The 26,292-nt window shown below is 40.5% G+C and overlaps 1 protein-coding gene and 1 long non-coding RNA gene across 3 annotated transcripts in view; one reads left to right on the top strand and one right to left on the bottom strand.

Annotated features, from left to right (window-relative positions):
* The window catches only part of Skap1 (src kinase associated phosphoprotein 1), a 269,213-nt gene that overhangs the window by 162,155 nt on the left and 80,766 nt on the right, over nucleotides 1-26,292 (bottom strand). The gene's annotated exons all lie outside the window — the stretch shown is intronic.
* On the top strand, nucleotides 596-15,568 carry LOC105980127. Its single transcript, XR_001174721.1, has 2 exons — nucleotides 596-756; nucleotides 15,050-15,568. It is a non-coding gene; the product is annotated as an uncharacterized LOC105980127 (long non-coding RNA).

The raw sequence follows: 26,292 nt of genomic DNA, 5'->3' as shown, positions 1-26,292 counted from the left end.
TCAGGGCTCACCTCCATCTGGTGAACAGTGACTGTTCTGACAGTGCCATTCACAATAGCATCACCGCTGGGTATTGCTATAATTTTCTCTCTATGATTGTCTCTTTAAACAAAAAGCTCTGCCCTCAGCATGCAAAGAAGTTAGAAGTGGAGGAAGGAGGGGGGATGCACACATATAAGAGGAGCGGGGAAGAAAGGGGGGGAGAGAAAACTGCAGATCAATCATTTATAATTAACAAAAATCCGATTGGTGCTTTAAATAGAGATCAATGTGTTCCTGGCTGCCTGGATTGTGGGGATATATTCACCTTCTCGTAACTCTCCAAGCAAGCTGTCACACCTACAGAATCACCATTTGTTTTCTTAACAAAGCTTCAGGGGGCGCCAGGCTCTCATTGAAATTTCATTAATCTAATGGAGTAAAGTCCTATAGAAAAAAAATCAAATTCTCGTTGGACGAGATGCTACCTGGGAAAGATAACCTCTGTGTGAACTCTCAGACTCTCATCGCTCTGCTATTAGTCTGGCGAAACAGACAGTAACAGCGCTGATTACAGCCACCGGCCGCCACGATTTTTTTTTTTTTTTCTAACTAGCAATTTCCAGTGCAAGTGTCAGCTAAAGAAACACAACTGCGGGTTTTCTGCAGAGCGAAATGGTTCTGAAATGTCACTGAATAGCTCAAAAAAGACGCCAATCTACGACAGCAGAGACATAAGCATGTAGGAAAGAGGGCCCACACTTCCTCCTGGCGCAGGTATGTTGTTTACATGCATGCAATGTGTGAAACCCACACAGGTATTCAATTCAGGGGTTTCACAGGAGTCTAAACGCCCCCCCCCCGCCCTCCAAAAAAAAATCTGTTGAGCAAGCAATAGTCAGATGCTTCCAAAAGTCACAGAATTTGGGGGGCATGGGGTGATGATAACATGTTCTATGCATAAACAGATGCCCTGTGCAGTCTGTGACCTGCTTAGTCCAGTCTTCACCGTGCCAAGAAATTCATTTGAATTGCTAATTAGTTATCACAGTTTAGTCTCACCTCCATGTGATCTGTGACCCAAGTTTTCAACAACAACAACAACAAAAAAGTGGCCCAGGATCTGTGAGGAAAAAAAAAAAAATTGAACTGTTGATTCCCTGACATTCTGCGTAGGAATGTTCCATGGCTTGCTCGCCGGCATTCACATGGCCAGGGGTAGATGATGCTCGTGTATGTGACACCAAGAGTCAACATGAGGAAGTTATCCTGATCCCAAACTGAAGTCGCTCTCCATACTGCTCATTTCTTTCCTCCCTCAAGTAAAGTGGTTATTTGTAAAAATTAAAACAACATTGACCAGCTGCAAGAGTCTATTAGTATGAAGAATCCCACACAACAGGCTAGAGAGGGAATGGAAAAACCTGTAGAACAGCCCTCTGCCCGGCTCCTGTATAGTGCCTGTGTTTTGCGAGATGCAGCTAGGCAAAGGGGAGATGGCTTTCATCAGGCAGGATCACAGTCAAGTTCAGCCCTGCTTTCTACTTCTATAAATCTGGAAGTGATCATGCAACCTTGTTTGTGTTAAAGGAGAAAATTAATCTTACTTGAAAGTAACAAAAAGAAAAACCAAAGGAAAAGGAAAGAAAAAGAAACTAATCAGTTGGATTAAAAAAAACAACTCTACTACTTAACTTTCTCTTTTAAAGCAAGATCTAAAAATGACAGCAAATAGTAAGAAGAAAAGACTCTGGGAAAAAAAAAAACCCAAAAGAATGATAACAATATCTTAGGTTAGCACTTGAAATAATTGGAAAAACTTTCATCTATTTTAAAAGACACTCATTTCTCTTACTATAAGCTTACTGTCTTTTGTTTCATTTTGGTTTTTGTCTTCACCTAGGATATATAAAGGTTTCCTATAGCAACTTATTATTGTTTGCTCATTTCTCTGTTGATGAGTAAATAAATAGTTCTCTAATTGGATAGATTTAATATTTTTTTTCTTCTGGTCCAATTTTGTCAAGAACAACTTTGCTTATTTTCATCTATAATTCCTTTAATTTTCTATCTGAGATCCACCTGTAGAACTGTACTTCCTGTTTAAAGATGTTGTTGAAAGGGTATCCATTTTTTTAAAAAAAATTCTAAGCAATGAGAAAGCAAGTAGAAAAGAGATTCATGGGTCTAGATGTAAGTACAGTTTATGTAAAGCTATGTAATTTATGCAAATCAATAGCTACAAAAAAGTTCACCCAAGTTAACATGATTAAAATTGATCCTAGGAACAAAATGTCACACCTTTTCTAGGCGTTCATCCCTGCAACAGACACCAGAAAGACGGGAGAGGAGCCACATGCCCAGACAAGGCTTTAGGGAATTGTATGAACTTTTGAACCAGAGACAGAGAGCCAGAACCCAGCCTGTTCCCACTTTAATAAACATTTTTTTCTTCAATTAATTAAGGTTTGGAAAGGAAAAAAAAAACCACAGAAGAGAAGTAATTTAGCATGCAATGCATGCTTTACGCATGGATCCTACCTACGGATGCTTATTAAATCTATGCATGATTGCACTGGAGAAAATTAATTGCATTATTTCTCACGCTTCGAAAAGGGGTTGCAAACAGCTCAAAATAAAAAAAAAAAGGAAAATGAAGCAGGGATGTTGTTGTTTCGAGAAACAGCTATAGAATAAAAGGAATACTTTCAAAGTCCAAAAGCAAGGACTTTCTCCAATGAGTATAAAAACACAAAAGAATCATTTGAATTTTTATGTGAAGTTTCATAATACTGGCTATGTTGCCAGAACCTGTAGGTGGAAAGTTACAAATATTCTGGTCTATTGAAAATTTCTGAGTGGCATTTTGTACTCTTCAGTGAAGTGGTTGTGTTTTTGTTTAGATCCTGCCGGGAGGCAAAATTTCCATGTGCAGCGGGACATGATCTGCCTCCAACTCCCTGTACCCTGCTGTATCGCTGCCTCACCATCCCAATCTCGGGAGACTAGCAATAACTTCCTAATTTTTGTTAGAGCAACCCGCCCCCCCCCCACGAAGCCCCCAAACATTATTGTAAAACATTCCGAATACGGGCAATCCGTTGCCTATATTTTATCAGCTTTCATGGGAAAAGAAAAAAAAAAAGTGCAACGGCTTCAAAAATTCAAGCCACTTTTTTTTTTTTTTCCTTGCAGGCCTTGTGCTAGAAAGAGCTGAACTGGAATCTCCCCTCCAGTGTCCTCAAAATGACCTTCACCAAACCTAAAGGAACAGCTCTCCACTGAAAGAGAAGAGCCATTAATTCTCCCAACTCATGTGTTCCCAGAATTAAAAAAAAATACCACAATGTTACTGTATTATAGTTACGACTTTTGGGATGACCTCACTTTGGTTGATTGACTAAAAACTTCATTTAAGATGCCAATTTACTTGATTCCATATCTCAGATAGATGATACTTTTCTGTTAGTCTTTCTCTTACTCTAAGTCTACAAATCAGGCTCTATAAATCCCTGGCTAACAGGTAAAATGACTTTAAAGTATTTATTATGACACAGATTTTTGCTAACTACGTATAAGTACATGCTAAGTATATGAAAGTAAATAAATCTGCCTATGTACAACAGATATGAGTAAAAGTACACATATGTATGTATATATATATATATCTTAAAGAATAATACAAAGGACCTCATAAATAGTTATGGACATTATTGTGCCCTAGTTGGGAACAGTACAAAAAATGAGTTCATATGGTGAGATACTGCAAAACTTCCAGCACAAGTATTTGATTTTTTTATTCCCGTGGTTTACCTTTTGAAATAAGATCTATGAGCATAGGCTCTATGTATGAGCAGTGTATGAGGCAATAATCATTCAGGAAGCTGCATTCATTCACACCTGCCACCAACATTCAGGAGGCTGAAGCAGGAGGATCACAAGTTCATAACCAGCCTAGACCACATAGCGAGACCCTGTCTCAAAAGTAAAACAAGAACAAAGTCCCAGAAAAACAGACAGCAGCAACAACAAAAATCAGACCTACCACCCCATTAGAACAATCAAATAAAGAAAAAGAGGATCTCAACCAGGAGTAATAGTGCATGCCTATAATTTCAGGTAGGGAGGTAGCGGTAGGAGGCTGGTCCTGGGCAAAAATATGTGCGACCCTATCTGAAAATGAAATAAAGCAAAAAGGGCTGGGTATGTTGCTCAAATGTTAGAGTGCTTGCCTAGTTCAAACCCTAGCCAACTACCCGCCCCCCCCCCACGGGTCTCATTAGTGATCAAAAATGATTTGGGTACCACTGAAAGAGAGAAGGGAAAAATCCATGCTGCGATAAGGAAATCAAGTCAAAACCAAGTCAAAGCCTTGTCTTGCTAGATATTTTGTAAATGGGACACAAAAAACATACATTTTATTGGTTGTTAAAGAAACCCAACATGACTACTTAGGGTTGGACCTATTATAGAACTCCACAATTACCACGGATAGTTTAACTAAGGGACAGCTTTGGAAATCTGACTGTCCTCCTTCAATAATAGGCATAAAACACATGGATAACCCATGGGAAAAGGCCCAAGGAGGAATTCTTAGTTCAAGCATGAGGCCAAGGCTGGCCTTGAACACAAAGTTCTCCTGCATTTCCTCCCAACTGCTTTGATTAAAGGCATGTGCTGCCATACTAGGCTCAGAGAGATGTTTTCTGTTAGTTGTGTTCTAACTTTGGGTAGCCATCCCTACAGAGATCACTGCAGCTGTACTTACATATGTGCCATGTTTCTTTATTCTAGATTTGTGTGTGTGTGTTGCTAGACACCAAAGCAGGCCCTAGGAATGCTAAGCAAATGCTTTATAACTCCAGCCTTTTTATGCCAGATTCTTTCATGATGTTCCAATGTTTATCTTTTAAATTTCCCCTGGAGTCAATACAATCTCTTCTCCTTAACTATTTATTAGAAATTAGAATCCCGAATGTCATTCCTAGCTATTGGTCACCTAAAGGTCTAGGATGTTTTCGATAAAGAACCTGTTACCAGTAGAATATCTAGCTAACAAGTGTGAAACCTTGAATTCAACTCCCATTACTCAAGAAAGAAAAAAAAAACACCTATCACTTTAGGGTACTTTATCATCTCTCTACAGAAATCAGAATGACCATCAATTAACAACTAGTCAAAATTGTGGGCAAGCTGGGTACTGGGAGCTCATGCCTGTAATACTAACTACTCGGGAGGCTGAGATTTGAGGATCCCAGTTCGAAGCCAGCCTAGGCAAGAAAGTCCCTGAGACTGGTATCTCCAATTAACCACCAGAAACCCAGAAGTAGAGCTGTGGCTTGAAGTGGTAGAGTGCTAGCCTTGAGCATAAAAGAGCTCAGGGACAGCTCCTAGGCTGTAGCCCCATGACCACCACCACCAACAATAAAAAATGTAGAAAAAAAACTCAGGCTTTTTTAGGATCCATTCTGATGGAATATGTGGAAGGGGTGTGCTCACATTAAGATATCAAAAACAAGACATAGTTCTAGAAAAGTAAATGATTAAATTTAATTTCAGGAATTGGAGAGTTTAATACTTGGAGCTAACGTACTATAAAAGAAGATATGTAAAAAGGAAGATTTTTTAGGGCTCCTAATTGTCTTAGTTTTTATTTTTCTGTTTCTGACACATGCTATAATTGAGTACACTCAGGGCAAAGAGCTGGGAAATTAACTGAGAAATTAGCTTCAAGTCCCTCTACTTTGATTTAGCAAATCTCCACGTTCATTTATTGCCTGGGATCCTGTTGTCCTGAAAGAGTTAAACTCCCTTTATAAGGTAAAGAGCTTAATCACTATGGGATGAGATATTTTTTCTATTTTCCAATGCAATTACTCTTTGTCTTCAATCTAATTGAATTCACTTTCCACGCTGGTGGGGGGAGGGGGCGCGGGGAGGAGGGGGCAGCATATGTTAGAAGACAAATCGTGTCAATTGTAGACATTTCAATAGAGTGGGTTTTTGTAAAGGCAAAAAAAATAAATTGACCTGATAAAAATGTTTCATAGTAAGTGGTCTGGCAGCGGGGAGGGGGAGATTTTGGCCATCAGCGACTAGATTGTACGTATGGCAAAAATCAGGGATATTGCCTTATAAGGAATGTTCATCTTTATAATTCACAAAACACCTTGGAATCTTCCGGATGAAAAGCATCATAGAACTGTGAGCGCTTTCATTTCACGTGGGCGATCGCAGACTGTTGACATTTCAACATCAACCATATTTCAGGAGTCACAGGGATATCAAAGCTTCTATGGATTTGGTTTTCCTGCCTCTTGCTCTTGTAGTAGGGGGGATGGAGCAGGCCCTGGCTGGCTGCTCCTCCTCTCCCCCCCTCCCTTCCCGTTGCTAAAGTTCTGTCACTTTTGTTTGTCTTTGTGGTGTCAGTGTACTGCCCAGCATTTGCTGTTGTACTCCTAAATTATACCGTGGAAGGAAATAAACATCCATCTTGGATCCATTTGATCTAGTGTTTTCCACCTTCAGAGGTATCTAAAGGCAGGAACCCTCCAGACATCATGGCAGGGGAAAGAAGGGGAGAGGCCGCCGCTGGGCCACACTTTGAGTCACACTGCAGAACAAGAGACTGCGATTAGCTCAAGGTTTTTCGAAGGTTCTTTTGTGTAGGACAGATGAGTACATATAACTTGAAAGGCTGGATCACACAATGGCCACAATTTGGGGTCCACCTGGCCAACATCTGTTGAATATCCAACATGTGCTAAAACTTGTGAGAGAAGCAGAATCAAGAGCCACGGGCCTGTTCTCGAGTAGCCCCTAATCCATGGGAGAAGCCAGTGAAGGTATTACAACGTGAGATACATAGTGAGCCTGGCTATGATGGGGAGATTGATCAAGTAAAACGCAAGATGAGGCAGGATTGAGTCTAACCAGCAACAAAGAGGACACCACTCAGAGAAGATGGAGTTTGCTCAGGCCCTTGCAAAGCATGGGAGGATCCATCTCTGGATGGATGAAGAGGATGGGAAAGGTATTCTGAGGGGAAGGCACGGGGCTGGGCTTGGGCAATATGAAACTCACAAGTTTGGAGTTGAGAGTATAACTTGAAAATGCAGGAGGTAACTTGAAAGGTAGCTTCCAAAAGAGAACTTTGGTATCAAAGCTTGTTTTTAAAAAATAATACTCTGAGAACAGAAATCTGCAGTGGATGGGGACAATGCTTCTCTACCGTGAGTGTTTCCAGCCTCTAATCTCCCCTGGGTACTCTAGAGGTTATGGCTTCGCCAGATCTGTTCTTTCCAGGTCATGCCGAGAAGAATGTGTCATCGTCAGGAAAGCTTGTGATGCAGGATGAGGAGGAGAGTCAGGAAGGAGGCAGGCACCCAAGGCAAATACGAGAGGACAGAAGCAAAGATGAAGTGTCCATTCTGAGAGTCCACCTTGACATGGCAGAATGATCCGAGAGCTTTGGGGCAGGAAGGGAGCCGTGGGCATCACGAATCGAGAGAACAGTTGATGCATACGCTCTGTTTATAAGGCAGAAATGACTACTCTGATTGTAAATGTGGTACTTCTTCAGGATTGGGTCCTGATGTCAACCGGGAAGATTCGAGACCACGAATCATGTCATCGTGGAGTGATTTTCCAGGGACCAGAGGCCATACCTCACATTATACCTAGAGAGGAATGGGGGTTAAGCCTCAGAATGAAGTAGACTAGGATCTTTTAGCATTCGTTCCTTCATGGAGTCTCCACGGAAAGTTTAATGTTTGTTGCACAGATTGAGACAGTTGCCAGTGGTGCTTAGCAGGTGAAGTCTTTTCTTAACCCTGTCACATTGCTTCAATGGGTGCCCTAAACATCCACTCTCTGTCCCCATAAGCCCTGGGTCTGTGTGATTTCATGTTCCTCATTCTTAGCACATGCCTTTGCTCCCTCTTCCCTTCAGTTAAAAAGTGTATCTGTATCTGTCCCTCCCTTCTGTGTGTGTGTGAGAGAGAGAGAGAAAGAGAGCGAGAGCTTTCACTTATTATTATCTCTCTCTCTCTCTCTCTCTCTCTCTCTTGCTCTACCACTTGAGCTACATTTCCATTTCTGGCCTTTTGCTGGTTAATTGGGGATAAGAGTCTCAAGGACTTTCCTGCCCAGGTTGGCTTCAAACTGGGATCCTCAGGTATCAGCCTCCTGAGTAGCTAGGATTATAGGTGTGAGCCACTGGCGCCTCGCTTCTCTTCTGTTCTTTCCTCTCTTCTCTTCTGTTCTTTCCTCTTTTCCATAAGAAGGAGTGATACCCTATCAGCCAGGATTGGCCTTTGAATCTTAACAGACCCATTTCTATGTTTGACAAGCTCTCATGTCATCTCATTATCTTCTCTTTTTAGACTGGTTCTTTTTCAATGGCTGGAAAACCTGCACTGGTCTATCTTTTCCTAAAGCAAAACAAAAACAACCCCTCACCCCACAAAAAGTTTCATATTACTTCCTCCTCCCCCTTTTTATTTTTATTTTTTACCAAGTTTAGGTTACAAGTGATCACACCCTGCAGTTTCTCATTACCCACCTTCTCCTAGATCACTGAATTCAGGCTCTTGTGATTAACTAAGTTATCAAAAACTGCTTTAGTAAAGACTTCACTTTGTCTCTTCTCTATTCCCACTGTCCCTCCCCATAATGTCACAACCAATAATGTATAAGTATGACAGAAGGATGGTAAATTACTAACCTTTATATCTCCTTAACAGCTAGCATCACGCTTTGCACATGGTAGAGGTTTTATGAGTATCTGAATGGAATCTGGGTCTTATGATTACTGATTTTCTGCCAGCATTCCAGGAGCCACAGTTGGCATCAGGGTGGAGAGCTTTCTTTAATGGGATTATAGCCTCAGCAAACCTCTCATTCTTAGTTGTATGGAACTGGAGCTGTGGCTCAAGTGGTAGAGCACTAGCCTTGAGCAAAAGAAGCTCAGAGACAGCATACAGGCCTTGAGTTCAAGTTCCAAGACCAACACACACACACACACACACACACACACACACACACACACACACAAACCAGAGATACTTAAAGCTGGGCACCAGTGGCTCAATACTGTAATCCTAGCTACTCTGGAGGCTGAGGTCTGGAGATCATGGTTTGAAGCCAGCCCACGCAGGAAAGGCTGTGAGACTCTTATCTCCAATAAAGTACTCAGAAAAAGCCAGAAGTGGTGCCATAGCTCAAGTGGTAGAGCACGAGCCTTGAGCCAAAAGAGTTCAAGGTCAATGCCTACTCCCTGAATTTAAGCCCCAGGACCAGGAAAAAAAAAAAAAGATACTTCATCCTTTGTTGTAAACAACAAAATCATTTAAAATTCCTGTTACCAGAAAATATGTCAAGACTGTTCCTTTAATTCTGTGCACAAAATGATAGAAAATCAACAATAAACAGCCAACACGAAATATACATTATAATAATCAATGATAACGATCAACAGCTCTCTCACACACACACATACATACACAAAATGAAAAATCTGAGACCCATTGACTGCCAAACTCACCAAGCGAGCTTCCTGCTGACCCAAACATAAACCACATTGTCATATTACACTATTCGATCAACTATCTTTCTTGAGCTTTTTCCCAGAAAAGTTCTACAGGTGGCCAAGCCATGACAGATACGCAAACTAAATCCAGGAACGGAGCCAGTAACTACAAATGTAGTGATATGACAACTTTAATAAATCTGCTTCTTTTCTGCAGAGGATAGAAGCACACATACTCTTCCTTCAAATCCAAATGCTTAAGAATAATCAATGAGATGTGGGGACATTTTTTTTCTTACATGGCTGTGGAATCTCACTAAGAGGAAGTGGAGCTCCTTTCTCCCATCTCTCACAAGATCCTCCATTTTACTGAGAGAATCTCAATGAGGAGCAGCCCGAGGTCCATTCAACCTCTCCCACCTGTGCGCATGCTGGCGTGACCCCCGGGCAACTCCCTGCCCTATGCTGGCTGCCCACTTCATTGCCAGCAATCTCAAATGCTCAAGGAAGCCAGGAGCACTGGCTTGTCGCCGTTATTTACTTGTGGCTTGGGTTAAACATATTTTTAGAATGGGTTTCACCACCCCCAAATTCAAAGAATCCATGAGTTTTGGTATTCTAATGCTGAGCTAAAAATCCATCCTGTCCATCACTATTTGTTGTCAACAAGAATCTAGGCATATTTAACTAGAAAAGGGTATTTTGCGACGTTGTCAATGAGTTAGACTCAAGTGTGCCATAGAGATTTGTAAACAAAGACTAATATAAGCTTGGCAGTGATTTGAAGAAATTTAACCATTGGTTTTTGTTTTCTTTTGTTTTCAGAACTGAGAACCTTGCATTCACCAGGGCCTTGCATTTACCAGGCAAGTGCTCTTCCACTGAGCTAAATCCCCAACTCTTATTTTGTTTTGTTTTCAGTCATGGGGCTTGAACTTGGGGCCCAGGTCCTGTTCCTGAGTGGTTTTGCTCAAGGTTAGTGCTCTATCACTTTGAGCCACAGCTCCACTTCCAGTTTTCTGGTGGTTAATTAGAGATAAGAGTCTCATGGATTTTCCTGCCCAGCCTGGCTTTGAACTCACACCTGTAATCCTAGCTACTCAGGAGGCTAAGATCTGAGGATCATGTTTGAAGCCAGTCTAGGCTACCAAAAAGCCAGAAATGGAGCTCTGGCTTTAGCAAAAGGATGTCAGGGACAGTGCCCAGGACCAGAGTTCAAGCCCCAGGACTGGGTGGGTGGGGGGTGGGAGGGAATGGAGTCTCACAGACTTTCTTGCCTGGGCTAACTCTGAACCAGGATCCTTAGATCTCAGCCTCCTGAGGAGCAAGGATTATAGTCATGAGCCACTGGTGCCCAGCAAGATTGTCTTTTGATTGGGCTGTGATAGGCAGGCAGTCTGGCACCTGTGTTCTGTAGTGCTACTAGGCCTCCTTGAAGGGATGAAGGCCTCCTTGCTAGGGCATTGGTTGCTTCTGTTAAAGTTTCTCTTCCTAGATAGACATTCTTACGAAATCACGGCTCATCTCAGCCCCTTTCACTAATCTGTATAGACTCTTTTACCATAACACTTGTGGAATTGATCAAATAATACTCTGGAATCTTGAGAATATAAATAGATGAATGCTTTATTCTCACTGAGCCTTTTATTCTCCTGGTCTCACTGCAGCTTTTTGACTAAAGTTGCTGAGTAAAAAAACCCAGAAACTACATAGAGAAGACATACAGGAGTCATACTTTTAAGTGATTGCTTTCCTTCATGCTCTTATGGTTTTGTAGCTATAAAACCATATTAGGTGAAGAAAAAAAAACCTCTATTTGCACTAATATTAGCTTTCTGGGGGAAAAAAGAAGTCTATAAATGACATAGGCTTGGGGGAAAAATATCTTCTAAAATTTAATTCCAGTGGTTATTTCTAAGAGTGAGATTACAGTTCTCTGAATTGATCAGACCGAGGCCACCTAGGAGGCTGTTAGGTAAGAAGGTGGTATTTTCTGGCTATCTATGAAACAAATTGTCAACGTTTGGGAAGCCATAAGGCACCTAGCACAATAAGCTATTCTGGAGTTTGAATGTTAAGGTTGTAATGGGTGATATTATCAAGGATATCATGACATGTGACAGATGTTATTTTGTTTTTCTTCTTTGTGGTTTTTTTTTTTTTTTTGCAGTGCTGGGGTTTGAACTTAGGGTCATTTATTAGTTAGGCAGGTGCTCTACCACTTGAGCAATGCCCTAGCCCTTTTTCTTTTAGTTAATTTTAAAAAATAAGGTATCCCATTTATGCAAGCTGGCCTGAACTTTGATCTTCCTATGTATCACCTCCCCTCTCCCCATGAAGCTGGGATCACAAGCTTCAACCACTATGCCCAGCTTTTTACTGGTTGAGGTGGAATCACTTTAACTTTTGGCAGTGCTCGCCTCAAATTTCAATCTTTACTAATCAGCCTCCAGAATATCTAAGATTATAGGCATGAAAGACTGCTTAGACTATATATTGCTCATATGACATCACTTTACCAGACAATATGGAAACAGAAACAAACTCTGGAATGACTGTGAGTTTCAGAGCTACAGTGAAAATGCTGAGGTTTGTTATTGGCTCTCTCACTCACCTCTTCCCTTGTTTCCTCCCAGTTTTTCCCTCTCATCCCCCCTCACTCCCACTGCTAAGAGGTTTTAATGGAAGAGAGCCACAGGTATTGCCTATATTGTATAAGACAGTTTTTGCATTATAGTGGTGTGGCCTAATTGCACAGTCACTACTTTTGAGAAGTGCACAGACCATAAAGAATGAAACACTACTGGCCCTTTAGTTAAAAAGTACATTGCCCCTTGGTATAGGAGGCACATAAAGTCTAAAGCTAAACAATATGGGCATGATGCTGGAAAAAGAGAATGCCTCAGTTTCCTGATCTACAAACTCAGGGTAATAACACGATTTACCTGATCAGGTTGCTGGGAGAATTAAATGAACTTGCCCAGACAATTTGTGAAACGTTAAAGTTTTCAAGGTTTTCTGTGTCTAACTACTAGAGACTAAGGTTTTATTCATTCTGTTTAAAAAATAGAAAAGGTACCAGAAGTTCTTACAATTCGAGAAGTCTTTGTATATGTGTGTGTGCATGTATGTGTGTGTGTGTGCATGTATGTGTGTGTGTGCATATACTGGTGTGTGTGTGCACACACACCAGTACTGGGCTTTAACTCAGTACCTCATAGTCTCTCTTGAGCCTCTTTTGCTCAAAGCTGGTGTTCTACCACTTGAGCCACACCTATACTTCCAGCTTTTTGCTGATTTATTGGAGAGTTTCCTTGACTTTTCTCCCTGAGCTGCCTCTGAACTGCATTCCTCAGATTTCAGGCACCTGCCCTTTTGTTTGTTTGTTTCTTTTAATTTACTACAGAAAACCTTCAGAAACAAATAACTGGGGCCTACATATAGACCTAGAACCTAAAAAACTTGGTTTCTGGGCTACTCAGGACATTTGCTCTTTGCACTATAACGTGGTCTGCTCCCTCGTTTCTCTTACTAACCTTTACACATGACCAACACTCTCCCTGTCTTCCTTTTTTTTTTTAGGTCCAAGATTGGGACTTGAACTCAGTACCTGTCACTTTTACTCACTGGCTAACACTCTACGAACTGAGCCATGCTTCCAACCTGCCAGGTCTTCCTTATTCCCTGTTATGTCCGCTTGCTGGCCCGGTCAGACACCTTTCACAATGCTTTGTTCCTAAGAGGTCTTTCATCATTCAATCCACTCCCAATAGGTTACTCTCTAGTGTCATGATTCTTGTCGTGCGCATGCAATTTTAAACAATTATACATTTTTCACTGCTGCCTAATCGTTCTCTACTTTTCCTCTAAGTAATTGTCCAATCTAATCATAAGACTGTAATTCCTTAAAAGCAGTCACATATTTTCCCTTCTGGTTCTCGTTACATTGCGTTCTTGTTACACAGCAGTATCTAGCACATAGCGGGCTTTATCAAATGCTTCTTGCATTAATAAATAGACACAAATATATCCTGTGAACAGAAATGAGTAAGTGGAAAAAGAGAAATGAATAACTTTGGCACTTTGGGACTTCCACCAAGATTGCAAAAAGGATAATTTGCTTGTACATGGATTTAAAAATCAAGATGTAGGGCTGGGAAAGTAGCTCAGTGGTAGAGTGCTTGCCTAGCATTCATGAAGCCTTGGGATGGATTCCTCAGTACCACATAAACAGAAAAAACCAGAAGTGGTGCTGTGGCTCAAGTGGTAGAGTGCTAGCCTTGAGCAAAAGAAGCTCAGGGACAGTTCCTAGTCCCTTAGTTCAAGCCCCAGGACTGGCAAAAAGAAAAAAGAAAATAAATCAATGTGTAGAATTGGGAAGGGGGGAGGATATTAAAGTTAAAAGGGGATTGTTAGGAAGATTGAAAGATGAAAGGGAAGGGGAAAAGAGATGAGAAAGGAAATGATGGAAGGAATGTGGTCAGAGTATATTATGTGCATATATGGAAATGTCCTAACCTATTACTTTGTACAACTAATACAAACTAGTAACCAGGTACCAGTGGCTCATGCCTGTAATCCTAGCTACTCAGGAGGCCAAGATCTGAGGATCATGGTCCAAAGCCAGACCTGGGAGGGAAATCTGTGAGACTCTTCTGTCCAATTAACCAGCAAAAAGCCAGAAGTAGAGCTGTGGCTTAAGTGGTAGAGTGCTAGCCTTGAGCAAAAAAGCTCAGGACAAGCACCAAAACAAACTAACAAAAAAATATCACAAAAGGATAAAAGTTGCCAGGTACCTGAGACTCATGTGTATAATCCTAGCTACTCAGGGGGCTAAGATCTGAGGGTCTTAGTTCAAAGCCAACTAGAGAGAAAAGTCCATGAGACTCTTATCTCCAAAAATCCAGAAGTAGAGTGTGGCTCAAGTAGTAGAAGTTGGAGCAAAAATAGCTCAGGAACAGAGCCCAGGCTCTAAGTTCAAGCCCCCAAACCAGCACCAAAAAAACCCCACCCCAAAGTATAAAAGTATATTCATTGAAAATGGAGACAACAAACTATAATTGAGAGATTGAGAGATCAACTCCATCCTGATCCTATCAGATATATTAGCCCTATGACATTGTCAAATGTTAGTTCTAATACGGATATTGTGAGCCATGGCAAACAGTTATTTAAGTTTTTTTTATTTAAAATTCCCTAGAAAAGATTGTGTGGGAAATCCCACACACGTATAATTTCCATCTGCATGTAGAACATACCTTTGGCAACATTACCTAATAGATGAGTATTGTGGAACATATTTTATTATACTGGTAGACAGGCAAAGTGAATGTGTCCCAGGAAGGGGTCTTTTCCATTAACTTTTATAAAGGCTTTTATTTCAAACTTTCATTAACATCTGACAGGCGAGCTGAAGAAAGCTTTGCTTAGAGCTTGGGTTAGGGGCAAAAAATGCATTTTGGCAAAAAAAAAATTCCAAGATTACACTGACTTGTGCGAGAATATACTAATTTGTTTTGTTTTGTTTTGTTTTGTTGGGAGTGTGGAGAAAAGGGAGAGAAAGGGAGAGAGGAGTCGTGGGCCTTACTTTATGGTTGCTATGGTTGCAAGGTCAGCCTTCCACCCTTGAATGTACCAGCAGAGGTCAGACAGGTCAACGTGCGACTGGCCCAGGCCCTGGGGTTAAAAGTTCAAGCAGGGATGGAAAAACCAATATGTCCATGCAGAGTATGCTGTACAATTTATTTCAATTTACATCAAGCCATGCATATAAAATTTAGATAAATTCCATTCAGATCTGATGTTGCCTGACATACAATGTATGCAAACAGATGTCTGTGGGGCTTTTTTTTTTCCTGTGCTTTGGAAAACAACATTAAATTTAAAAATATGTCTCTGGGATTTCTTTATTGAATTACAAAATGAACATAACTTTAACTTAAATGTTTTCATTCTTCCAATTTTTTTTTCTTTTTAGTTGGTGGGGGGGGAGGTCTTTATAATTTCTCAGTTCTCAATCTACTCGGTGTCATAGTAGAGAGGAATAATGTATATTTACAACGACAGACTCCGTGTTATTGTAGTTATAGATTCTATTTATATCCCTTACCACTTTCCACACATATTTAGTGATGGATATTTCTGAGTCACCTCTGCTTTGCTGAGCCTCCTCTCCTCTTGTGGAGGCCTGTGGAGGCTGCCGGGGCGTCTGCTGGCCACAAGGTGGCTCCCCCCACCCCTTCTCCTGAACCAACCCCACGTACACCTTTGCAGAGTGTTTAACCAGACGGAGATTCAGAGGCTAATTATGACCTTTCCATGCCATTATTTTTGTTGCGAATTACATGGATCACACCATCCAGGCCTTGGTATTCTGACACACGAGGCAAAATTGCCATTTTATAAGAAGAGAAAGAAAAAGGTCTTTTCGTTCTGCCCAATTTCTCTTTACCCATCCTTCCAAAGGTACTGGCCAATCAGAAGAGTGATAGACTGGATACAGCCAAATGTAAGCAAAGCATACAACTTGCTGATGCTCAGAATGGTCCTTACACGGGGGGCCTGACACCCCCTTTCTAGGAGGACTTTTTTTAGAAGTTCTACATCAAGCCACAGAGAAAAAGCAGTGGTCGCTAAATCTGTAAAAAGTTTCAAAGGAGCAGAAATGTTACATGCTTCCTTCTCACAGTTAGTCAAATAGCTTGCATATTTCAAATGTGTCATTTTTACAGCATACATCCTAATTTTCTCCAGACAAACCAGGTATTGAAAGACAAATCATATATCCTATTACATGGAAGTTCTTTCTAAAATTCTAAGTCCCACTTTCTCTCATTTTACTTTTTCCTGGGGTGGTTGGGGGGGCACTCTGGGGAGAAACTATTTGGCAAAGTTTTATTTTCCTCATCTGTACAATGGAAATTAAACAAAAATCCTCATGGGATCTTTTAAGAGTCTTTGGTACACAACAAGAGCCAGAGAAATCTAATTGTGACTACAAAGTTTTTAAATGAAAAAATAATTATTGAGGCTTAAGACCTCCTGGTTTACAAGTACTCTGTGACAATCAAAATGAACTTTCATGTATTGCATAAAGATCCAAAGAATATCAATTTCTAGATGCTTAAGAGTTATCATCAAAGTAATTGATAGTGTCTGGGAATTTTCTTCCACAAAAATTTAAAATAGGTAACATTTTCTTCCTGATTCATGGTATGGATTCATTATGACATTTCGAAAAGAAACTACTGATTTCCAACTCTCATCCTCATTTGAAACAATTCTTTGGGAAATTATGACCTTACTAAAGCAAACAGCTATAAACATGGTTTATAATAACTTAGTTGTGATATTCATATTATAAACATTTTCCTTTTCCTTTGATTACTCTGTCAAAAAAAAAAAAGGTGTTCGGAATCTTACTTATGCCCAAATGTAACTTTGTTAAGCCTCTAGTTAACATAAAACATATGAATTTCCTGCTTCTAAAGTAAATAAACATTTTGAGTTCTCTGGTAAGCACTGCCTTGACAATTCTTGAGTAAATTTAATAAGGGTATAAATGATACCCTTAACTTCAAGTGGCCTCTAATAATTCAACCACAAGCTGAGGTTTATGTGGACATGAAATCCTGCATTCAAACATAACTCCTTGTTTGTATAAGGAAGGATCTCTATACATATAAATGTATACATATGTGTCAGTATGTGTGTGTATGTGTGTGTGTATCTGCACATGTAGAGTCTCCTAAAGCTTGCCATCTATTTGGAAATACATATTCAGAGACCAGGCAAGATAATCAAATCAATGTTCAGTAACCAAGGAGAGGAGTATGACATTTTTTAATACCTGCTCTACTGCCATGCAACTCTTTAGTCTTTATTATCTCTGTCACCTACTACCAGGTGCCTCGTAGACAAACGATATCACTGTTCTAGCCATTTATTTCTATTTGGAATTATTTCAGGCCTAACTCTCAAGAACTGCTTGGAATGGCTGTTCTGATAAGTTGGCCTTGTACGTTGGAGTAAGACATGCCAGGGGAGGTGGAGAAAAGTCTTTAGGCAGAGACAACTGAATCCTCAAAAAAAGAGTTTTGGTTTTTTTGAAGGAAGTCTGCCTTGGTTTTGCCTACATTTGTACACACACAGCTTCAAATAACTTTATTTCCGATCAAAACTGATGAGATCTTCTTGCAAGGATGCCAGCAATCAGGAGGAGGATCATGAGTTCAAGTCCAGCTACACAGTGAGTTCCAATGCCAGCCTGGGTTACATAATGAGACGCTGTCAATAACAATACACAGTCCCACCCTCAGATAAACCCTCTTTCTGTTCTGGCAAAACATATGTGATATCTTTTTTTAATTTGTATTAAAATTTTTCTTTTTCTTTTACCAAAGCAGCTTTTGCTGTATACATCAACGTTCACTATATTCTTAGTGACCCTTTCTTTTCTGTGAGTTCCAGACATCAGTTAACAGAACCCCTTCAAGAACAGATGTACTGAGGAAATGCATCAATTCGTTATGTGTTACAGTTTGGGGTGTCTGTCCTATGGGTTTTCTCGCCAAAGGCTTCTATGTTTCCCAAGAGAAATTTACTTTCATGAGAGGAGAAAATTGAGGCAAATCACTGCTGTTAGACCCTCCAGTCAGAAACCCTGGCTTGCTGTCCGTCTGCCTGCGAAAAGAAAAAGCCCACGACCGGCCACCATTCCAATCCATCTCTCCTTCTTTCCCAATGTGAAAAATGACAAAAGGAGCCAAATTTTTCTCTGTCAACACAATGTGTATGATTACAGCTGTTCATATTTTCGCTTTAATGACGGCCTGCATGTTTAATTGTAAGATTTATTAGAGACTATGCATTGCAGTACCGTTTAATCGACATCTAAAATGCTGGTTGCTTTATTTTGACATGCACGATCATATTTCTTCATTTGAAACCCCCCCCCCCACCAAAAAAAAAGCAGTTGGGGCCTGGAGTGGAGAGGAGGGGGGAGTGGGGAGTGTGGGGTGTGAAGATGTATTTCGTTTCCTCCAAATAAGAAATTAATGAATTCAATGGAAGAAAAAATAAAAAGGGCTGGAGGGGGGAAAAACCATGTTGATTTATACAGCTTTCCCAGCCCCCCCCACTTTTAAGTCTATAATCCCCCTCCCCCGTTTTGCTGGAAATAAGAGAGTTGGTTGCTTAGCTTTGTTTGATTTCACGGGGGAGGGGAGTAACAGAGAGAGAGAGAGAGAGAGAGAGAGAGCGCTCATACGAGGCTGGGTTCATAAACAGGTGAAATGATGGCGTTTATTGCAACGCACATCAACACTGAAACTAAATAACTGTGTTGCCATCTCGGTCCCCCGGAAAGACGGATGGTAAACTTGACCTGCCGCTGGTACTATCCGATTGCCATTTTTTATCCCCCCTCGGCCGCCCCCCCAGGCTGAGGCTGGCTGAGTAAATGCGCGAGCACGGTCAGGTCAGAGCCCGGCACCGGGTGAAACTCCGTTCACATTTGCATACAGGCGGGGCTCACAATGCAGCCCCATCTGTTCCCGTCTCCAGTACAAATCGAGTGTCAGCGCGACTCCCTGCAACCCACGCCGCGCAGCACCGCCGGCCCACCGACGGGCGGCCGCTGATTTGGGTTTAAATACCTGATAACTGAACACTTTTCATTCTAGGTGAACAAAGAATGAACTTTGAACTGCCCCGGGGAAGATACCCTCTCCTCTCTTCTACACAGGCCACCTCTATTTCTATCAAATACTAATAACTGTTGTATTTTCCAGCCCTCCCCCCTCTCTCTTTTGAGGGGGGGGGACCATAAAAATTCTCCAGGCCGAATGTCACAATGTCCTAAATAATTGCCTTTTTGTTTAAGGAGGGAGGGGGAAGGGAAGGGGAAGAGGTGGTAGGCTAGTTGTAAATAGAAAATGAACTCTGAACTCTATGTATCTCCCCCCCCTTCCCCACCAAAGGTCATTAATATCATGGCCATGTTGTTCCTTGAACTTCTGAATTTTTTTTTCTTTCAAGGTAGAACATTTTAGGTGCAAGAGTTTAACCAAAGTATGAACTGCTCCAGCCCTTTATCCCTCCTTCCCCAACCCATTCAGTTATGCCAAGCACCTGCTTGCAGAATTTTCTCCTGTCACAGGACTGTTTATTTAAAAATAATTTGTCAATCATGATATGTGTCGGAGAGGTTTTGGGGGGCTGTTGTTAAAATTCAGAGAGTACTTGAGTGTTTACAGACTGAAACCACATACATTTTGACATGTAAAGTGTTGCTCAAGAAGAAACTCAAGGATAATAAGCTCATCCAAGCACTAGACATAATAAATACAAGGAAATTTATGAGCAAAAATACCACTAGAGTTTCATCAAATGCCTTCTTGAACTGTTTTTATGGCAAGAGCTTATTTCTATTAAAAAAGGAAGACACACACAGCTTGGGTTTGTGTGCTTGTGTGTTTTTTTAAAAATTGAGATGTATCTGCAAGAACATTCTCAATTTGCTTTAAGCAACGATGTGATTTCTTTTTTCTTACACACATTTCTCTTTCTTAAAACTTCTTGCTAGAACAATATTGATAGAATACAAAGTACTGGGATCACACAACGACTCTAGAATGTTCAAAGGCCAATGGATCTCAAAGGCTGTGTTTCAGCCAGGATTTCTTTACCACTATGTGAAACTATGTTCTTATTGTTTGTCCTTTAAAAATTATACCAGGGGAAAAGAAAAGGTTTGAGGGGCTTTTTCTTTTTTCATCCTATGCAAGAGCCTACGGTCAACCTTAATGGACGTTCTACAAGCATTAAAAGAGAGAATAGACCCTTTGTTTCAGAAGAATGACCAAGACAAGGGTGGATTTTGGTTCCACTTTGTCAAGTTTAAGGGGAAATTGAATTCAAGGAAGAAAGAGAGATTGAACCCTCCTCACGACTTTCGTAGTGGTCCCCCTCATCGCTTCCAATCTTAAACTTACAATATTGTACTGTTATCCTGTAAACAAGACAGAAAATGGCAGTAGGGGACTTGTAGTCATGTGATACCTTGGAGATGAGTTATTTTCATTTCGTGCTGCAAGGCGTCTTATGTATGACCAGCAACAACAGAAGAAGCCAATAAGCAAGAAATATAATTCTTGAGATTTTCTTTCTGTCCACATCAGGAGAAAATGTCCCATTAAGGAGGTTTAACTGCTTTAATTCTATCTCCCTAAAGGGAACTAAATGGGACAGATTCTTCTTCTAGAAAGATAAAATAACTTGTTTATAGAAATATTGGTTGTTTGCTTTCTTTTTATGCACTATTTGGTAGTGGGGGGGGGGGAGAGGGGGGGGGGGAGAGGGTTGTGTGAACAGGAACCGAACCTTGAACTTAATTTCCCCTTTGAACTCATGACCGTTGACAAGATTCCCCATGCGTTCCCTTCAGACAAATTTCATCACAATTACAGTCCTTTCCACTTGAATTCAAGATATATAATCATTGATTTGACCTAATTACCTGATACACCCCTTTCTTTGCAAGGTGAAAGCTAAATGTGTGAACAGAAGCTGACCCGTGAAGTTCTGATATCTAATTTTTCTTCTAATTATCATAAAACACTTTCAGTCTTACTCTATTTTTCTTAAGTTTTCTTTTTGGGTCCCTTCCCTGAACTCCATATTCCTTCACACTCAAGCTGCTTGGCAACAAACCGTCCAATGCAATTATGTGCTACATGTTCAAAGTGTCATTTTTAAACAGCGGGAAAAAAAAGGCCTAACTCTGCATTAGAAAGTCATCACTAATCCCTGTCTTTCATGAAAAAGTCTTCTGAGGAGATAAAAGACTGGAAACCAGAAAGTTCCCACTGGATTCTGAAATTATCTGACTTCTAAGCATCAATCTACCATGAGCCAAAGTCTTTCCTAATAATTCACACATTTCATGTTATAAAGCAGACACAGGAAATACCCCATAAAGTTAGTAAAACTAATTTCAAATACAGGGGGTTGTCTTTTATATGGAGGGATAGGATGGGCTGGTAAAAAAAATCCTGAGTGAAGACTTCAATATTTTTGAAAAAGCTTAAATCACTGGATTTATGGATTTTTTAAATATGTGATTTAAAAGCAAAACTAGGACTGACAAAAAATATATAAATTGACTTTTAAAATGAATTTGTGAATATTCCTCTCCATCTCAAGTTAATTTTTTGTTTCCTTTCTTAAAATATAATTTTGTTATTATTATTAAGGTGTTGTATCAGAGGGGTTACCATTTCATAACTCAAGTAATGAGTGCATTTTTTTGGGGGGGAGAAATACCATCCTGTTTTCCCCCAGCTTTCCCCTCCAATTCCTGCCCTCAAGTTACACAGCTCATTTTCCACATCATGTTAATTTTTTAAAAAAGGAATTAACTGAGACCACAGACAACTTTGATTATGTTGGGCTAGAATACTGAAAAATAAAGATAAATCACCAAAGTGGAATAGCAAAGAGTCAACAGAGAAGAGATTATGTTCATTATGTTAGAAATAAAATGACAGTTGATTTTTTCCCCTTTAAATCATTTTGAATCATACCCCTATATAGGAATGAGCATTACAGCCAAAATGAGCCAAAAGCCTGGGGAAAACCCACCTTGTGAAGCCAAATCTCTTCTTTGCTCCTGCTTGTGCAGGTAACTGCCCTTATAAAAGTTAAACTTTTTTTTTTAAGTAATTTTTCATCTGACTACCGTGGTTGGACTGGTCTCCTGAATTTTATTCTCAGTGATTAGTTTTAGGTTTTTTTTTTTTTTTTTTGCCAGTCATGGTGCCTGATCTCTGGGCCTGGGCACTGTCCCTCAGCTCTTCAGCTCAAGGCTAGCGCTCTACCACTTGAACCACAGTACTAGCTTTTTCTGCTTATATGGTGCTGAGGAATTGAACCCAAGGCCTCATGCATGCAAGGCAAGCACTCTACCACTGAGCCACCTTCCCAGCCCTCAACAATTAGTTTTAAATTATACTTGGAAGCAAGTGTCCTAAGAAAATAGGCAAGAAAAGAAAAAAACAACAACAATCAAGTGGCCTAGTTCTCTAAGTAGAAAATTATCATGGTAGGCTGTGGGCAAATCTTTCAGAGTTGAATATTTTATGAGGTGAACTGTAACTAGACAATCATGAAACATATTGGATGTTCTCAGAAAGCAGGGGGAGTTTCTAAAGAAGACAGGCCCACCTGGCTCTATTCTTTCACACAGAAAAGTCCAAAAATTATAGAGAATTCTGAAAAACAGTTGAAAATGCCTGATCTCCCCTCCCACTTCTAACCCAAGGCCTGAGGTATAATCTGGACAAATGTCATCCACACTACATAGAGCCAGATGGCGGGGATCCCTGTTAAAACCCCATTATGGGTTATAAAAATGCTGCTTCTCATTCTTATTGGGCTACCATGAAGGTCTTTATCAATAAATGTTAATATTGGTCACCAGGCAATACTGCAGGAAAGAGAGAAATAGAGTTCCCATTCTTAGAGGGAAAGTCTGGGCTTGGCACTGTATGTTCCAAGCCTCAAGATAGTTCGATCACAGATAGATGGGCAGCAGAAGAAAACTCAAAGAAACTTTTTGTCATGTACAAGAGTGAATTCCAGGCTTGAGGATAATAAATTAACAGTCTGGACTCATATAATTTAAGGATTGATACAGGCAAGGATAGAAATTCTGGAGTGCAGTATTCAGAAGCAAAGATAAATGCTAGATCCCTGGGGTGGGGGGAGCTGTGACATGATGCTCTACCAGCGAGATTCTTAATGTGGCATCTATGAAAACCCCGAAATTATATGCAAATGGGCATGCGTGCTTGCTTGTGCATGCTCATTTTTATGGCAAGAAGAACCACTGTTCCATAGTGATAAGAAAAAGAATAAAAGTACAAAAAATAATTATTGCAATTTCTAAAGAAAAGAAGCCAGCTCATGGTCATCATCATCATCTCTCACAGACAAGCAGGATTTCAAACTTTAAAATAAAATGATTGCCCTGACACTAAATTTTTTATTAGATACCCCTATGGATAGATACATAAATTATATATATATAAATAATAATCCATTATTAGTAGAGCAGCTTGATTTTATCATATATACATATATATGAATGTAAGTATATATCTCATATTTTCATGTATGAGTTCAGCACATCCCCCTTGGGTCTTTCTCCTCTTCTACTCTTGATCTTCCTTAAAAATCAATGCTATAAAGATAATTAGAAGCCAGACACTGGTAGATCACACCTGTAATCCTAGCAACTCAGGAAACTGAGATCTAAGGATCATGGTTCAAAGCCAACCTAGTCAGGAAAGTCCCTGAGACTCTTATCTCCAATTGACTACTAAAAAGCAGGTAGTAGAGCTGTGGCTTAGGTGGTAGAGCCCTAGTCTTGATTACAAACACTCAGGGACAGCTCCTAGGCTCTGAGTTCAAGCCCAGGATGGGTGAAAAAAATTGTTTTAAGATAGAGAAATTCTTTAGAGATGTGAATTTTACCTCCCCCCCCCCCATACACAATCTTTGTAGTGGTAATGGGGTTTGAATTCAGGCCTTGCACTTGTTAGGTAGGTATACTATTGCTGAGACATGCACTGGGTATTTATTTGTTTGTTTGTTCATTTTTTGTTGGTCGTGGGGCTTGAACTCTGGGTCTGGGCACTGTCCCTGAGCTCTTCAGCTCAAGGCAAACACTCTACCACTTGAGATACAGCGCCACTTTTGGTTTCCTAGTGGTTAATTGGAGATAAGAGGTTCATGGATTTTCCTGCCTGGGCTGGCTTTGAACCGCAATCCTCAGATCTCAGCCTCCTGAGTAGCTAGGATTACAGATATGAGCCACCGGTGCTGGCTCTCCACTGGTTATTTTTTGAGACAAAGTCTTGCTTTCTGCCTGGGTGCATGCCTAGATTTTGCTCGGCCTGTTTTCGGCTTCTTGTAGTTGCTGGCATAACAGACACGTGTCACCCGATCCAGCTCCCTTCTGTGGAGGTGAGTCTCCTGAACCTTTCAACAGAGGCTGGCCTTGTACCACAATCCTCCCAGTCTCAGCCTCCCATGTAGTTTAGGATGACATGAGTGAGCCCAGCTGTCAGTCTCTTGATTAAAATGAATGAGTTGCTTCCCATGATAGTCAAAATAAAACCCAGACACCTTACTCTGGCTTACGACCCTCTATGATGTCTTCTTTCAGCATCTTAACTTTATTTCTTCACACTGTCTCATTTAACTGTAGTCACACAAGTTTCATGATTCTTCCTTGAATGCCCCAGGATGAGTTATTCTTCACCTCTGTTCCCTTCCATCTCTTGTCATAGCTCTTGTTTCATTTCACAGTATTGACCTGACATTATAGCTTTCCCAGTAAAAAGCAAGCTCTCGACAGCTAGGGATTTTTGTCATTTCCACTCAGCCTTTTCAATAGCTGGTCACGTCTGGCATAAAGTAGCTCCTCAAATAACAAGCGAACAAATGGGGAATATTCAGAGCAACAGACACAGACATTCCACTTGATCGTTGAAAATGAACTTCTAAAGAATATTCTCATGGCAGGAGCCACCATGCTAAGATGAACTATCAATCAAACACAGCTACAATTTATCTCTCTCCTTCCCTTTTTTCTTCTTCTTCTTCTTTTTTTTTATGTCAGTTGTTGGGCTTGAACTCAGGGCCTGGGTGCTGTCCCTGAGCTTTTACCACTTTGAGCCACAGCTCCACTTCCAGTTTTCTGGTGGTTAATTCTGGTGGTTAAGATCCTTCATCTTCTCCTTTATCATATCTACCCAGTAACAGGTGCCAGCCCCTGGAGTCTAGGTAAGGCTGATAGTCATATTCTGGCCAAGACAAACTAAGAGCAAGCTACTTAGGTGAGAGCAGAGTCTCAGTCCCTTTGGAGTCATTTTGCATAGTGATTCTTCATTCTGTACTCAGGTGGACATCTATAGACCCTCATCTGTTGACTAAGCTGAATGAAACAAATCTCTCAATGGAAACACAACTATGGGAAATATCACTAATTCTTTCTGATAATGGAGGGAACAACTGTGTCAATGTTGATATGCTAAATCAGTGATGAGCATAAAGACAAAATGTATTGGGTGACCTCCATTTCTTTCTTTAGTAGTCAATTCCCAAAACAATCATAAACATGACCATTAAAATATCAATAAATGTATTGTATTGAATTAAATTAAGAAATTAAGTTTCGCCGGTCAAACAATTTTAAGAGATGAGAGAAACAATACAAGTGCTCAAGGGTTTGGGCAGGAAAGATCCTACACTTAGATTAGTAGGTTGGCCATATAAAATATCTGTCAAAAATCTCTTTTTGAGCAGAGTGCTGGTGGCTCACACATATAATCCTAGCTACTCAGGAGACTGAGATCTGGGGATTGAAGTTCAAAGCCAGCTGAGGCAGGAAAGTCTATGAGACTCTTACCTCCAGATAACCACCAGAAAACTGGAAGTGGTGCTCTGGTTCAAAGTGGTATAGTGGTAGCCTTGAGCAAAAAATGCCCAGAGACAGCGCCCAGGTCCTGAGTTCAAGCCCCATGACCTACAAAATTTTTTTAAAAAATCTATGGACATTAATAATTTTTATGTACCAAACATTAAATAAAACTTGAAAATATGCCTGTAATCTTAGCTACTCAGGGGGCTGAGATCTGAGCAGTCGTGGCTAAAGCAGTAGAGTGTCAGCCTTAAGGGAAAAAGTCAAGTGAGAGCATGAGCTCAAACCCTAGTACCAA

This window comes from Dipodomys ordii, unplaced genomic scaffold (assembly GCF_000151885.1).
Source record: "Dipodomys ordii isolate 6190 unplaced genomic scaffold, Dord_2.0 Scaffold7, whole genome shotgun sequence".
In the NCBI taxonomy this organism is placed as follows: Eukaryota; Metazoa; Chordata; class Mammalia; order Rodentia; family Heteromyidae; genus Dipodomys; species Dipodomys ordii.
This window is presented reverse-complemented; position numbering and strand designations above follow the sequence as displayed.